The sequence below is a fragment of the Dendropsophus ebraccatus genome, chromosome 5 (assembly GCF_027789765.1).
Source record: "Dendropsophus ebraccatus isolate aDenEbr1 chromosome 5, aDenEbr1.pat, whole genome shotgun sequence".
In the NCBI taxonomy this organism is placed as follows: Eukaryota; Metazoa; Chordata; class Amphibia; order Anura; family Hylidae; genus Dendropsophus; species Dendropsophus ebraccatus.
In genome coordinates this window covers 118512686-118528678 of record NC_091458.1, presented here as the reverse complement: position 1 = coordinate 118528678, position 15993 = coordinate 118512686, and the positions used below count along the sequence as shown (strand labels likewise).

The following is a 15993-nucleotide window of genomic DNA, read 5'->3' as shown; positions in this document are numbered from 1 at the left end:
CCGTATCCCTACGCTATTAAGTGCTACAGAGCTATGAAGTGAGCTCAGGAGCGGAGTTTGCTTCATAGTGGATGAGAACTGGCACTGCAGCCCATCACTAACCCCTTAAATGACGTGGAAACTTTAAAAAAAAAAAAAAAAGTAAAAACAATTAAATAAACACTGTAGTGCGCACAATTGTCTGTTCTATTAAAATGTGACAAGATTGTTTCTGGACGGTGAACCGAGCAAACGGGGGGGGGGGGATGCCTGGATTAATGGTTAAGTTTCATTATATATTAAAATTTTATCTAAACCTCCACTCTACATATCATACAACAAATAAGATATGCCTTAAAACAGTCCTGTAGGTGAAAAATAATGGGGCCATTTTAATCATAATCAGTTTTACTGTAAAGTGCATTAACTTAACACGGAACCCTCCTAAAATGTGTGAAATTGCATTTCCTTCCAATTTCACCCTATAATAATTTTTGAATAATTTTTGGGGGGTTTCAACATTCAATTTATGGTAGATTGAAAGGCACCATTACAAAGCCCTTGTATGGCCCTGTGGATGGAAAAATAAAAGCACTATAGCTCTTAGAAGGTGAGGAGGAAAAAAACTAAAACACAAATATAAAAATTGCCCTGACCATATGGGCTATTTTTGGCCCGGGCCTGAAGTGGTTAAGGAGTTTATTATTGCCCGTGCGTTTGGTATGTAATTTCTTTTTTTCTGTTCTCTCTCTGTTGTTGATCTCTCTCTTAGAAACTGGAGACTTTGAGGAAGCTAATTTAACAGTGTCTGAGGTAAATGTTACTATATATTTTATATTGAGTGATTCTCATTGAAGTTCCACTCTGCATAGAGTACTAAGAATGCTATGGGCTATACCCACTAGAACATGTTTAGATGGCTACAAATAGAAAATGAATAAACTTGAACAAATGAATGAACTAATATTAGTTAATACTATTTAAATTGATTGCAGTAAAAAAAAAAAAAAAAAAAAAAGGAATTAGTTCACCAATCTTTCAGCAAAGACAACCCTTAAAGGGAACCGGTCACGCCCGTCCGACCGACCCCCCCCCCCCCCCCCCCCCCTGCTAGAGACCCTTATACTTACCCCGGAGAACGAAGTCCCGCTCCTGGAGCCGCTCCCGTGATATCACCATCTCTGATGTGCGCGCGCGCCGGGCTTCCGACTGTGATGCAGCGGCTCCAGGAGCGGGGCTTCGTTCTCCGGGGTAAGTATAAGGTTCTCTGTACCCACAATCTGACCCCCCCCAAACCGCTTGTACCTTGGATAGCTGCTTTTAATCAAAGATCTGTTCTGGGGTCCGTTCGGCAGGTGATGCAGTTATTGTCCTAAAAAAAAAAAACATTTTTTAAACCCTGTGTCAAATTGGCGTGGCCTAGTGTGTGTGTGTGTGTGTGTGTGTGTGTGTGTGTGTGTGCCCTAGACCTGCACTGCCCCTCTGTTCCTCCTCCCCTCCTTCCTCATCATTAGGAATGCCCTGGGCAGTATTTTTCCTATTCATTACTGCGCAGGTGCCTTAACGATCTAACACGACAGGTGATGAATAGAAAAAATCCTGCCAGGGGCATTCCTAGTGATGAGGAGGGCAGGGAGGAGGGATGGAGAGGCGGAGCAAGTATGGTTTCCCACCACGGATGTTGCTATTGGTTACACCCTTCGCAAAAGTCTGTACTTTTTATGTGTAAGTGGTAATGTAGCAGTACCAAAGTTTTACCACTAGATGTCGTTGTTACAAGTATTCATATCCAGAGATTGCATGGCTGTACAAACTAAAGGGTTATTGTTTTCTTCTGTACCACATGGATCTGTGCACCAATGAGAGTTCTTTCTTCTCACCTATCATCTTTCTTTTTGCATCTTTTACATGCACTCCTCACCCACTCATAGCACATTTTACATAGGCTGGACGAAGGAAGTCGCATGGGTAGAGGAAACGTAGAGGTCCTTTACTTTGGATTCTGTAAAGGAAGGACGCAAGCTAGGACGCTCCCTACAGCAGTCAAGTTAGGCCCTCTGTTCAGTGTGTGTGGTCTAAACGTTGAGCAGAGCACATGTATATGCGAAACCTAAACACAGTTTTCCCTCAAGCAACACTAGTATTCACTATGCAGTGTTAAGTCACTACCAGAGGACAAGTCAGGGATCATCCCAACCCAAGCCGTGGACCTCTCAACACAGTGCAGGACAGTATTCACAAGAAGTAAAAGAACTGATCCGGATAGAGAAAAGTTGCTATAAGCCTAGGCACTCTGTCTCGCAGCGCGGGTGTAATCAGAGAACTCTGACCACTCTGTTCATCCGAAGTAACAAGCTCTGGGGCTTGTCACCCTCTAGGACGGGTCGCCCGACACTGGTGGGCAATAGGTGGCGCAAAGACCAAGGAGTCAAAACATGTGCACATGTATTCTCTCTATTTTCAAGTATCCTACATATTCTATCTCAAGTTCCGGCAGAGCACAGTACTACTTGGGTTGGGACTCTCTCGACATCCTCCTCTACTCTTCTGATCCTTTTCTACCTCTCAGCACACAACCCAGCCAGCACGGCTGTATTACTCTTTCAACTCAGTACAGAATTGGTTTCTCAAGTCTTAAGTAACTTATCAAGACGAAAGTATATTGTATGATCTTGTATCAAGTATTTCTACAGTAAAGTATGTTTATTCTAACGGGACTCTTCACCAAGCACCTACACAGTAATCAGTTTCCCATTCTGTGGGTGGCAGTGCCAATAGTCTGGGTGGGTCACTACTTCACTCCGGACCCTGTGATAATTGCCCAAGGGAACCCCAAACAGCCCGGCAGTTACTGACCACAGGGGAAAAGGTATAGTCAGCTCACTCAAAATAAAAGCAGGTGTGCCAGCATACCTGTGTGACCAATCGGCACTGGCATCATGACAAAATACCAACAGGCAGGGATAGACCTCGGCCAACCACTGCATCAGTGGAGTCACACTGTTCTATCTAACCTGTGACAGTGCACACTGGCAGGGCAGCTACCACACAAGCCTAATGTACAGACAATGGAGGCCATGCCAAATTGACACAGGGCTTCAAGTTTAAAATGTGTTTTTTTTGGAGAGGACAATAACTGCATCAAATGCCGAACGGACCCCAGGACAGATATTTGATTAAAAGCAGCAATCCGAAGGTACAAGCGGTTTGGAAGTGCCGCAAAATTTAAAAATGACAGGCAGGCAAAGGGGTACGGGAAAATAATAAAGAAAGTATACTTATGTAGGTATGGTTAACATGCTGCCTGACAAAACAATTGTGTCAGTGAGATACAGAACAGATAGAGCAAAGAGATACCTTACATATCTAACAGCTATCCAACCGTGTCAGCAGTTTGAAACATGAATTGCGGCTGAAATATTCACTCTAAGGTTATGTTACCACACAGTATTTTTGCTAAGTATTTTGCAACCAAAACCAGGAGTGGATTAAAAACACGGAAAGGCTATGTCCACACACTGTTGAAATTGAGCAGATGACCGCCATTTAATGGCAAATAACGGCCGTTGTTTTAAAATAACGTTAATTATTTGCCTTTAAATGGCGGCCATCCACTCAATTTCAACAGTGTGTGGGCATAGCCTTTCCGTGTTTTCAACCCGCTCCTGGTCTTGGTTGCATAATACTGAGCAAAAATAATGTGTGGGAACATGCCTAAGGCTGTGTTCACGTGTACCACATTTACAGCAAAATCCGCTGCGATATGCGGTACAGTTATGCCCTATGGCTCTACATTTTCGCAGCGGATTGAAAACATATCCGCAATGTAGCCACATCCTCCTTAACTAATCATCTGCCGGGCCTTTAAACAATATAATACATTACCTGCCTGCATTCCTGACGTTTGCCTCAGCCAATCAGTGGGTTGTAATGTGTGTTATTTAAGTGAATCCCCATGTTTCCTCCCCGACCGCGGACCCGGAAGTGTGATGCACTATACTTACGGAATCGCTGTCAACCCCGGCCGCCATTTTGGGACAATCACGTAATCTTCAGGAGGCCGGCCGGACCGCTCCAGCCCTGCCTCATGCATAACAGAGCTCATAAATTTGTAATGTGTGTTATTTAGTAAAAATCCTTTAGACTGCACTACACCTTTAAGGAGCACGAGACTACATTCTTGCAGCAGATGGAAAATCAACTGTGAGAATGCAGAGCCATAGGGCAAAACTGTACCACTTATCGTAGCAGATTTCATTGTGGGACTCGCAGCATGAAATGCTCTGCGAATGTGGTATGTGTGAACACAGCCTAAGATTCTAAAATCTGACTCTAATGAACACGGATTGCCTTTTTATTCTAGGGTGAACAGAGTTCTGACCAAACCTGCACCACCTTAGTGCAATGGGAAGAAGACAATCCTTATTATGATGGTAACTTTTGTTTAATGAATCACAAAGAGTCTTTTATGTGTATGTATAAATGTACCTACGTGTGGGGCAAAACAGTCTACAGTGTGTCTGTCCCCTGCTGTGCTGCTTTTCCTTGATTTTGTGTTGCACAAGAAGAACCTTCCCACTCAGCTGATCCACTACCAGAGGGGTGTCCAACCTCAACCCCAACACCCTTAGCACCACTAGATAGGAAAAATACTCAATACCCTTTTAAGGTATCACATTCATAACTTTCTAAATCAACAGATTGAAATAAAGCAAGTTTGCAAAGTTCTCATGCTTTAACCCTTAGACGACCCTGGACGTAGGGTTACGTCATGGAAGTCTGTCCCCAGACGACCCATGACGTAACCTTACGTCCTGGGTGTTTTTCCCGCTATGAAGCGCGCTCCGGAGCGGAGCGCGCTTCATAGCAGGTGGGCGCCGGCTGCAATCAGCAGCCGGGACCTCACCGGTAATGACACGCTGCAGCGATCGCGCTGCCGCGTGTCATTAACCCCTTAAACGCCGCGACCGCGGCGTTTAAGTGTAAGTGACAGGGGGAGTCCCCTGTCACTTACCGATCGGGACCCCCGCAGTGTGACTGCGGGGGTCCCGATCGTTGAAACGGACCGCCGGAGGTCTCTCACCTGCCTCCGTGCGGTCCGATCGGCGATCTGCTACTCTAAGCCTGCACAGGCAGGCTCAATGAGCAGATCGCCGATAACACTGATCAATGCTATGCCTATGGCATAGCATTCATCAGTGTAGAAATCTAAGTATTGTATGTACAAGTCCCCCAAAAGGACTTCAAAAGTGTAAAAAAAAAAAAAAGTTCAAAACACTAACACACTACCCCAAAACCCCTCCCCCAATAAGTCTAAATCACCCCCCTTTCCCATTATATAAATAAAACATATAAAAATGAATAAATAGATAAACATATAATATACCGTAGCGTGCGTAATTGTCCGATCTATTAAAATATAACAAGCGTCATTGTGACCGGTAAACGGCGTACACGAAAAGAGGGGAAAAAGTGCGCAGATTACCGATTGTATGTTACATTATATATTAAAAAAAATCAATAAAAAGTGATCAAAACGTCCGATCTTCACAAATATGGTATTAATAAAGACTAGAGATCATGGCGGAAAAAATGACACCCCATACAGCCCCGTAGGTGAAAAAATAAAACCGTTATAAGCGTCACAATAGGCCCATTTTATTAATATTAAATTGCCAAAAAAAAGGATTTCATAAAAAATATATAACAGAGAATCTGTGTAACCTGCATATGGTTGTGTTCGGACTGACCTATAGAATAATAGTGTCATGTCGCTGTTACCATATAGTGCATTACGTAGACACAGGAACCCCCCAAACGTTACCATATTGCATTCTTTCTTACGATTTCACCTATTTATATCTTCATAAATAATATATTTGGAATTCCATCATACATGTTATGGTAAAATGAATGACGCCATTACAAAGTACAACTATTCCTGTAAAAAACAAGCCCTTACATGGCTTGTAGATAGAAAACTGAGAGTGCTAGAGCTCTTGGAAGGGGAGGAGGGAAAAACGAAAGCACTAAGATCAAAATTTGCGCGGTCCACTGGGTCATTTTGGACCTGGTCCTCAAAGGGTTAAACAATGCCATACTTGCTTGTATCCAGGTCCAGTCACCTGAAGGCAGTTTTTGAGTCTTGTGCTGTTTGAAAAAGAGACTAAACACATGAAGTCCAGTAAATTGCAGACTGGCTTTATATCACATCTACTAGTGACATCACATCTAATTAGTGTATTGTAAACATCCCCTTTTATCTCCTGTGCTACAAGACAGTTTGTAAGATGTCCTCTCAGGTCACTGACTGTTCAATACAAAAAAGAAAAAAAAAAGTTAGTCAGCACCTCATAAAGTGAAATGTGCAGGTCTGCTATGACTGTGCTGCGATCTCAAAAGACCGCTATTGCGAAAGAACTGAAAGTTCACTCATTTCCATGGAACGATAATCGTTACTTATGATCGTATTTGCGATCGTTTTTTCTTCGGTATTTCTTCGCTATTGCGTTCGTATCTACTGTGAACGACGTCTTATTCAATGTGAACGTTTTGCGAACGAGCAACGATAAAAATAGGTCCAGGTCTTATAAAGCGATCAGCGATTTCTCGTTCGGTCGTTAATAGCTAACTGCATTTCAAACGAACGATTATCGTTTAGATTCGAACGATTTAACGATAATCTGAGCAATAATTGTCCGGTGGAATAGGGCCCTAAGATATATGCAAACATTGGGTACTGAATTGCATTATTGCTTTATTTTCTATACTTGTAAATGTAGGGTTCTTAGCACATGTTGTGATCAGAATGGGAGAGATTTATCAAACAGGGTACATAATGACACTGGCTCAGTTGCCCCTAGCAACCAATCAGATTCCACCTTTCATTCCTCACAGGCTCTATGGAAAATGAAAGGTGGAATCTGATTGGTTGCTAGGGGCAACTGAGCCAGTTTCACTTTACACAATGTTTGATAAATCTCCCCCAATGAGTCCATCCGTTCATCCATCATGACAAGGCAGCTTCATACAACACAAACATACCGTATTCTTGCATCAAGGCCTGCATACACCAAGAATCTCAACATTGTCATCATAGAAAATATAGCAATAGCAAAAGTCCTTCCAATATCTTCCCGTTTTTTGTCATGTATGGTCATAATGTATACTTTTACTATAAAATGCCAATGTCAGATTAGATTAATGGTATTTATTGCATTGATGTGTTTAAAATTTTTCATTTCCAGACCGTGAAAAACCCGTTTCAACACAAAATAGTGGCTCAAGTTTTATCAGCAAGATCATTAGTGTCGGGCTTCCTCTCAAAGCCAGAGGTTACAAAGACGAGAACAGATTTATGAAGAGCAAAGAAAATGCTCTAAAATATCCCGGACGGTATAATGCAGCGATCTGTGCAGCAGATGATAGCGGACCTTCTGAGAACGAGGAAACAAGTTACTGTGATCAAACTCTTGAAGACATTTACCCACAAATGATCGAGACCCTCAGCAATCTATGGAATTTCAGTAGGAAAAACCAGGCAGCTGATAACATTGTTCGATTCTACAAAAAACAAGTTTTGTGTAAAAATAAGAAGGAATTGGGAAAGGGAATGATGAAGAGACACATACCCCAGTCTTTAGACCGGACATACACAATACACAGCTCTGAATCCAAGGCGTTGGAAGTTGCAGCTTATGATTCCACAGTGCCGCGGGGCAAATCCACCTTACGAGAGACAATAAAAGTTCATAATCCGACTTTGTTATCACAGATGCATAATCTTAACAGCTGTGCATTCCCAGTTCATGCTGACCCACAGAACTATGCTGCCAGGACCTTTGACGGTAACCTGGGTATTTGGACCACATGCATAGACAGTACCATTCCAGAGCAGCGGCATAAGGGAAAAATTGGTGGTATGTCTCCTGGATATAAGGGAAAAATTGGTGGTATGTCTCCTGGATATAGAACAAGTCCATCTTCTAGTCCATGCAAAATGTACATTAGTCCATCTAAGAGTATAACTAGCAAACACCAGATGGATATTGAAACAGCCCAGTCTTCATACTGCAAAGATGCAAAGCTGCTTCAACAAAAAATGTGCACCCTAAGCAGGAGAAATTCTTTTTCTGAGTTAACTTTGTTACAGAGTCCTAAAACAGTGGTTGTCAAACCTAACTACAATATAAGTGAAAGAACATTGAGTCCAGGTAAGGCCATGACTACTCGAAGCTGGATGGACACTGATGGGAGAAGCGATGCAAGCTACAATACTAAGCATCTGCAGACTAGAACATGCTCTCTGGTCAGGAGAAATTCCTTTTCTGCATTTTCTGTACATCATAGAGAACATGTTGATTTTGAAAGTCTGTATAGAAATCTAACTCAGAGTAGACCCCAGCCAGACCTTTCACTGAGTAAAGCCCCAGTCCAGCTATCACAGACTGTGTGTTCATTGGTTAACTCGCCAGGATCTCGAAGAGCTAAAAGACCGCTCGGTCATGATTCTTCATTTTCACTGTCAAAGAAACCCAGGAGCCTAACTGAAGCTATTAAGTGGAGCTCAAACTTTGTGGGCGGTAGCAATATGTTATGGTCAGGATCCAGCTCGTCTCATTCAGTAAGTTCCTTCTTATAGTTGTCATTTAAAAGTATTAGCGTTTCTGAGGAATTGAGAACAAAAGTATGTCAATGTAGGGCTGGGCGATATAAACGATATGCCAAAATATCGTCATCAATTCGGTTGACGATATGGATTTTTGGCATATCGTCATATCGCGATATACCACGGAGCGGTAGTGAATAAGCTTCTCACTTACCGCTCCGTGGTACCGCGCTGCAGGGCCTTCCGTTCACGCATTGTCAGCGCGCTAGCGCGCTGATGCGTGTGATGTCAGGTCTCCCAGTGCATGCTGGGAAGAAGACGCGGCCCGTCTCGCCTCACGGACTCCATCAGCCAGCCCTGCAGGAAAGGTAAGTAGCAGAGGGGTCGGGGGCGGCAGATGGCTTGGCATGGGGCTGATGATGGCCCTGGCTGGGGGGACATGATGGCTGGCACATGAAATGCCTGGAAAACAGTGAGGGGTGAGATGGCTGGCACCGGGGGGGCGGGGGTTGGGGGTGCTGATGACTGGCACAAGGGGGGCTGATGACTGGCACAAGGGGGGCTGATGACTGCCACAAGGGGGGCTGATGACTGCCACAAGGGGGGCTGATGACTGGCACAAGGGGGGCTGATGACTGGCACAAGGGGGGGTGATGACTGGCAAGGGGGGAGTGATGACTGGCACAAAGGGGGCTGAAGGCATAGGGGAGGGCTGATGACTGGCAAGGGGGGGTGATAACTGGCACAAGGGAGGGGGGGCTGATGACTGGCACAGGGGAGGGCTGATGACTGGCACAGGATGGGCTGATGGCACAGGGGAAGGCTGATGACTGGCAAGGGGGGTGATAACTGGCACAAAGGGGCCAGCATAGGGGAGGGCTGATGACTGGCAAGGGGGGCTGATAACTGGCACAAAGGGGGCTGAAGCCTTTGTGCCAGTTATCAGCCCCCCTTGCCAGTCATCAGCCCTCCCCTCCCTTGTGCCAGTTATCACCCCCCCTTGCCAGTCATCAGCCCTCCCCTATATATTTATAATTATATATCGTGATATATCGTTATATCGTGCATGCATCAAATTATATTGTGATATAAATTTTAGGCCATATCGCCCAGCCCTATGTCAATGAATCTGTTACCTAAAACGTAAAGGAGGAGAACAGCGCTCTTGGGCAGTGGACCTGATATGTAGTATGAGGCTAGGTTCACACACAGTAAAATGAAAGGCTTTTTTTTTTTTTTTTTTTTTTTTTTTTTTTTTTTTTTTTTTTTTTTTTTTTGCAAAAGCAGGTGACGAGCGTTATTTTGATGGTTGGAATTACAGATGAGTAAATTTACAGTAATATTGACGTGAAGCACTGTGTTCTCTCTGCAATCCGCTCATCAGCCTGCTGCCTTTTATAGGGGTAATACGGCAATTAACTTTTTATGCTTAATTAACACACATTACAAAGTTACATAACTTTGTAATGTGTTAATAAGCTGCCTGGACCCGTCCCTCCCTAACCCCCCCCCCCCCCCCCCCCCCCCCCCCCAAACCCGGAAGTGAGGATGGCGGACGAAGATGACAGGGACGTGGCTGGTGGGAGATTTCGATTTCAAGGGGTGGTAAGTATATATGCTGTGTGTTTGTTTGTTTTTTTTATTTTGTGTGTGTGTGACGCTCCTCCCAGTTTCCTAGGACTGAATCCAGCTTTTCCCAGCACCCGGGGAGGAGCGGCAGTAAGTTAAAGGGCAGCCGGCTGATAAGCTGATTGCAGAGTTAACAAAGCGCTTCACTTCCCTATTACTGTAAATTCGCTCCTCTCCATTTGTAATTGCATATATCTGTTTTATAACCTCATTATAACGCTTTCCCAATTGTCACATAACATTTCTTCTTACAGTCTATGTATAAAAAGTAGCAGTAACACCTGACACATGACATTCCTTGTCTGTTTAAAAACTTATTTTAAAAAATTAGTTAATTCTTCCCATGTAGAATACCCCTTTACAAGCACAGTTGTGAAAACCGGCATTTCCGACCAAGCTGTTATAACCATACGAAGCCAGAAAAGCTTCTCCATCTGGTGTTTATCACAGGACCTAAAGATCTGCCTTTTTTGCTGGTGTGAGCAGTGTCTTTTTTTTTTTTTTTTTTCTTTCCTCTCCACTTTTTCATTATATGGTCTTTTGTGTCTCCCAATGACATGACCAAGAGAATAGAATTATTTTATGTTTCATGTGTAAAATCCTTTACCTACTGAGGAACACAACTACTGCCATTTTGTTAAAGCAATCTAATGTTTTTCTGTGTGGATTCCTCTATGGCTTCTTCTATTATTCCTAGTGCTTGTGTGCAACCTGCTTAGTTCAGTGTCTAAAAAAAAAAAAAAATTATAGACTACGCCGGAGGCGCTAACACTTTTGGCTTGAAGTAGAAGTCCCACCAAATTAAAAAGAAAAAAAAGTCAGGAAGCCAGAGGGGTGTGGGAAAATAATAAACAAAGTAAACTTACCCACCTTCATGCCCCATAGCTCCGCTCCTGGGTCCCATTTACAGTCACTGATGTCCTGCAGCTCTTACAGCTGCAATGTCACTTACCCGGCTGAGCAATTGCTCACTCAGCCAATCAGTGACTGGGACGCTGACTAGCAGATTGGGCAATCACTCAGCTAGGCTATGACGTTGCAGCTGGAAGAGCCGGAAATTACATCCAGTGGCTGTCAGCAGGACCCAGGAGCGGCGCAACAGAGTCACTGGGACAGGTGAGTTTAAGTTGATCATTATTTTCCTGCCTTCCCCCATTTTTTTAATTTGGTGATACTTCTCTTTTAATATTCACCTCTTAGTGGCAGCAAGTATACCCACAGTCATCTGTGTCCCCCAGTAAACTCTGTAAGCAGAATATGGTATTGGTTATCGCTGAGTAACAAAACAAAATCAAATGTTTTTTTTCCAGAAAATTGCCTCCGCCCTTCCAACCCACATGTTGCCTTACAGTCCAATGTCACTCCGTAAGTAAAATATTTGAGTATAGTGGTACCTTGTTTTAATAGTAACTTGGTTTAAGAGCGTTTTTGCAAGAAGAGCTCACAGATTTTCAAAATTGTATCTTGGTTTGCTTTGGTTTAAGAGCTCCCTGTACTAGGTGGGATTAGGGGTATGGTCTGTATAGCGGAATCTACAGCACTGTACTCTGACCCAGGAAGTCTCCCTCACCTTCCAAATCATGGCAAATACACTCCCTTCCTACTTCATGCTCCCTGCAGTCTGTCAGCCCTTGTGTTTCCCATCCTCTTCATTCCTGCTATAATGTGCCTGCTTTCACACTCAGCTATACACACTGCTGCTATAATGTGCCTGCACTTACACTCAGCTATATACACTGCTGCTATAATGTGCCTGCACTTAGTCAGCCACTCACATTGCTGTATAGAAAAGTTTCTGTCACTGTCCTCCTGCACAGCTCTGTCATTCTCACTTCCTGATTGGTCCATGCTGAACTCCTGTCATGCTGTCCACAAAGACCTCTGACAGCAGCCCTGCTTCTCTTTTGTAGGATCTGCAGTTCCATCCTGTATCTATAAACTTTTTTCATTGTTATGCACTTATTATACCTCACATGCTGATTGCTATACTGTACAGTAACTAATATAACATATTCATCTGTTTCTCATTGTTTCATTAGTTTTACGTTATTCAGAATAAAAAAATCATTATTTGGGGTGTGGAACCAATTGTCTGCATTTCAGGGATTTCTTATGGGAAAAATTGCTTTGGTTTAAGAGTGGATTTGGATTACAAGTACGGTCTCGGAACTAATTATGCTCGTAATCCAAGACACCACTGTACTGTAAGGGGAAAAAGATCTTAGTCGTAAGATAAGAGAGGTTATTGTCACTGGTGGATCAGTACAAAAACTGCACTAGAAGAAGGGAATATCTTTAGCTACTACAAGTGTAATTTGTGGTGGCAGTACACCATTGTCAGACAGGCAGTAAGAGTGCTGGGTACTTAATTATAATCCTGTGTGTGCAGAGGGGGTTGAGGGCGTTATTTTTCATAGAGGGGGCATGCTGTTACATTGTGTGGGCATGTATGAGGCTTAGGGCAGCAGGATCTCAGAACAGTATGGTATGCAGCAAAACACAGTATGATATGCAGCAAAGCCAGCTGCAGGGTGAACAGGCGACCCCCACCTTATGCTGACAGCTCATGCACATATGCTGCTGTAGAAGCATCTGGTTTCTTCACCCTGTCCTGCATCTGTCTACTGAAGGTCACTTGCTGGATCTCAGAGATGCTGCTGCCCTAAGCCTTGCACACTGTAACAACATGCCCCTCGATGAAAATCGCTCCTCTCAGCCTCCTCTGCACACAGTGTTTATGTATCCACCCCTCTTATGTTTCCCTGAATCATCAGACGGACAATAAAACCCTAATATCTCGGGGAGGCATATCGAAGGTATACAGATCACTCAACTCAGCGCATCCTAAGCTATCACATGGCATCAACTATATGGCATAGACTAAGGCCACATTCACACACCCGTAGTGCAGTCCGTGGCCGCGGACCGCACTACCGTATGTGTATCCGTAGTGCTCCGTGCTTCACTAACCCAGCGATCCGTGCCGCAAAAAACCGTCCGCAATACAACATGTCCGTTTTTTTTTGCGGCACGGATCGCGGCCCCGCATACATGTACGGACGTGTGAACAGGGCCATAGGATAACATTGGTTTCATGTGTGAATTAGCCCTTATCAATCTGTGTGAAACAAAAGCTGGTGTAATTTGCCCATAGCAAGCGCAGCTCAGCTTTCATATCTTAGGGAGGTCTGGTAGAATGAATCCAGAACTGTGATTGGTTGTGATGGAAAAATTACACCAGTTTTTGTTTCTCATGGATTTATAAAGCTGGACTTATATGTTTTGGAGTGACTACAGATTGTCTTTGAGTGCACAGACTTTTGTATCTGACTTTTGCATAAATAAATAAACTTTTTAAAGGGGTTATCCAGCGAAAATATTTTTCTTTGAAATCAACTGGTTTCAGAAAGTTATATAGATTCCTATCTATATAGACTTCCTATACTTATCAGCTGCTGTATGTCCTGCAGGAGGTGGTGTTTTCTTTTCAGTCTGACACAGTTCTCTGCTGCCTCCTCTGTCTGAGACAGGAACTGTCCACAGCAGCAGCAAATCCCCATAGAAAAACTTCTCCTGCTCTGGACAGTTTCTGTCTCAGACAAAGATGTCAGCAGAGAGCACAGTGTCAGACTGAAAAGAAAACTCTACTTTCTGCAGGACATACAGCAGCTGATAAGTACTGGAAGACTTGAGATTTTTAAATAGAAATAAATTACAAATCTATATAACTTTCTGACACCAGTTGATTTCAAAGAAAAAGATTTTTGCTGGATAACCCTTTTAATTCCATTGCGTGGATTTGTTTGCACAGACTTTTTAATAGTAGGATTTTATTTTTTAAAGGGTCCTTTTCCCCAGGGGTTAATGACAGAAGTCCTGAAAGAACAAATGCACGGTATAGTAAAGGGTATTGTATGTCTAATTCATCATTTTAGGAGTTTTCAGCAAGTAATAGGACAATATCTGATTAAATATCCCAGGGATAAATAAACTATACTACAATAGATGATTGTATTAGCCAAAATAGCATAACCAATAGGCAACCACTATAACATGTCAAACCACTGATCGGTATACATAGGTGGATACAATAGATGATTGGTGGAGTTCCTCAAACCCGGCCCCTGCCCGCAGCCCTGGCCCTGAGCATACATTACCTGCTCTGCGCCACGGCTGTGTGGAGTTCCTGGCTCCCCATCAGCCAATCAGTGCTGCCTGATTGGCTGATGGGGAGCCGGGGGAGTCACACACAGCCGCAGCGCGAGCAGGTAATGTATGCTCGGGGCTGCGGGCGGCCGGTGGGGGATTTGCAGCGGATCCGGTACCTGTGAAGCTACCCTAAATGAAAACAAACTGGCAAACATTGTTGCTATTGTATGCCGTACTGCAGAATCTGTTTTACATTGACTTACATTATAAAAACAGAAGTGGATTCTTTTTTTTTTTTTTCTGACGTACCCAAGACATGGTTGACCATGTTTTTCTGTACATTAAAATTTAAATTTCGTATAAACCACACGCTCCTTTGTGTGAACTGACAGGTTCTCTGCAGCTGCTATTCAATAAATAGCGGCCGCAGAAAACTAACATGTCAGGTTTTTTTTACGGCACCGTTAGAGATCCCGGCCGGAGTTTATACTATGTGTATACACTCCAGCCCAGATTCCATAGATGGCTGCACTATGTAAGTTTCGTATTAATCATGGCCGTTGTTACAAATCGGCAACAACGGCCATGATTAATACGAAACTTACGTTGTGTGAACATAGCCTCAAACAGGAGAATTTAGCTTTTCATCCTTATTTAGCATTTAAAAAAAAAGTATACCTGTACCGTGTTTGTTTTTATTTTATCTATTGTGAACCTAATTTTTATTCTTTTTATATTTTTATAAAGTGTATACAGGAAACTGAGTTACCAAGAAAAGAATGGCTCCGTTACTGGAAACTGAAAAGAATTTACTTATAAGCATCTCTCTTACTGGTTTGATGTATTGTTTTTGTAGAGCTTCCCTAGCTGTTATGTCATCAATCAATGTTGAGTGTTAATAATGTGCTAAGGAGTGTAAGTGGCACATACAGATGACAGTTTCACGGGCCTTATTATGCTGTTTCTTTAATTCTTTAATATTTGTAAATGTTCATTTATTATTTGGAAAAAAAAAAATTCTATCCAGAATTTAAAAAAATAATAGCAAAATGAGAGCTAAACAGAAGTCAGGGCAATTACCATAGTTTGATACAGTAATTGCTTCTTATATCTAGAGGTATGGCCACATTTCGTGACTATAGGTAGTGAAGCCATATTGATCAGTTGAGGCGAAGAGCAGACAATCTTTATTTCTGTTGATGTATTCTAAGTAACAGTTTTACTACAGATACTGGACAGTTAAGCATACCTATATATTTAGAAACTTTCAACATGTCGTTAAAGGGGTTGTCCAGGATACACAGCTACTTTCTTACTTTTACTCCTTTAACTTTTAGGGCCCCTTCTCCCTGAGCAAAACGGGCAGAAATTCCGAGCGGAACTCGTGGACTGTGCTCGGAGTCCCGCCTGCCTCACTCTCTCAATGTGATGTTTCGCACGCCTCCACTCTCCACCGTTCTCCACTCAAAGAATTGACAAGTCATTTCTTTCAGCGGAGAGCGGCGGCACACGAGCCATCACATTGAGACAGTGAGGAGTGCGGGACTCCAAGCACAGTCTGTGGTGCGGGTTCCGCTCAGAATTTCTGTTTTGCTCAGTGTGAACAGGCCCTTAGAGGAGCCCTTAAC

The 15993-nt window shown here is 43.2% G+C and overlaps 1 long non-coding RNA gene across 1 annotated transcript; it reads left to right on the top strand.

The window, feature by feature from the left end:
- The first annotated feature begins 7919 nt into the window (after positions 1–7919).
- On the top strand, positions 7920–15993 carry LOC138793766 (uncharacterized). Its single transcript, XR_011363339.1, has 4 exons — positions 7920–8602; positions 11527–11581; positions 14060–14111; positions 15113–15993. It is a non-coding gene; the product is annotated as an uncharacterized lncRNA (long non-coding RNA).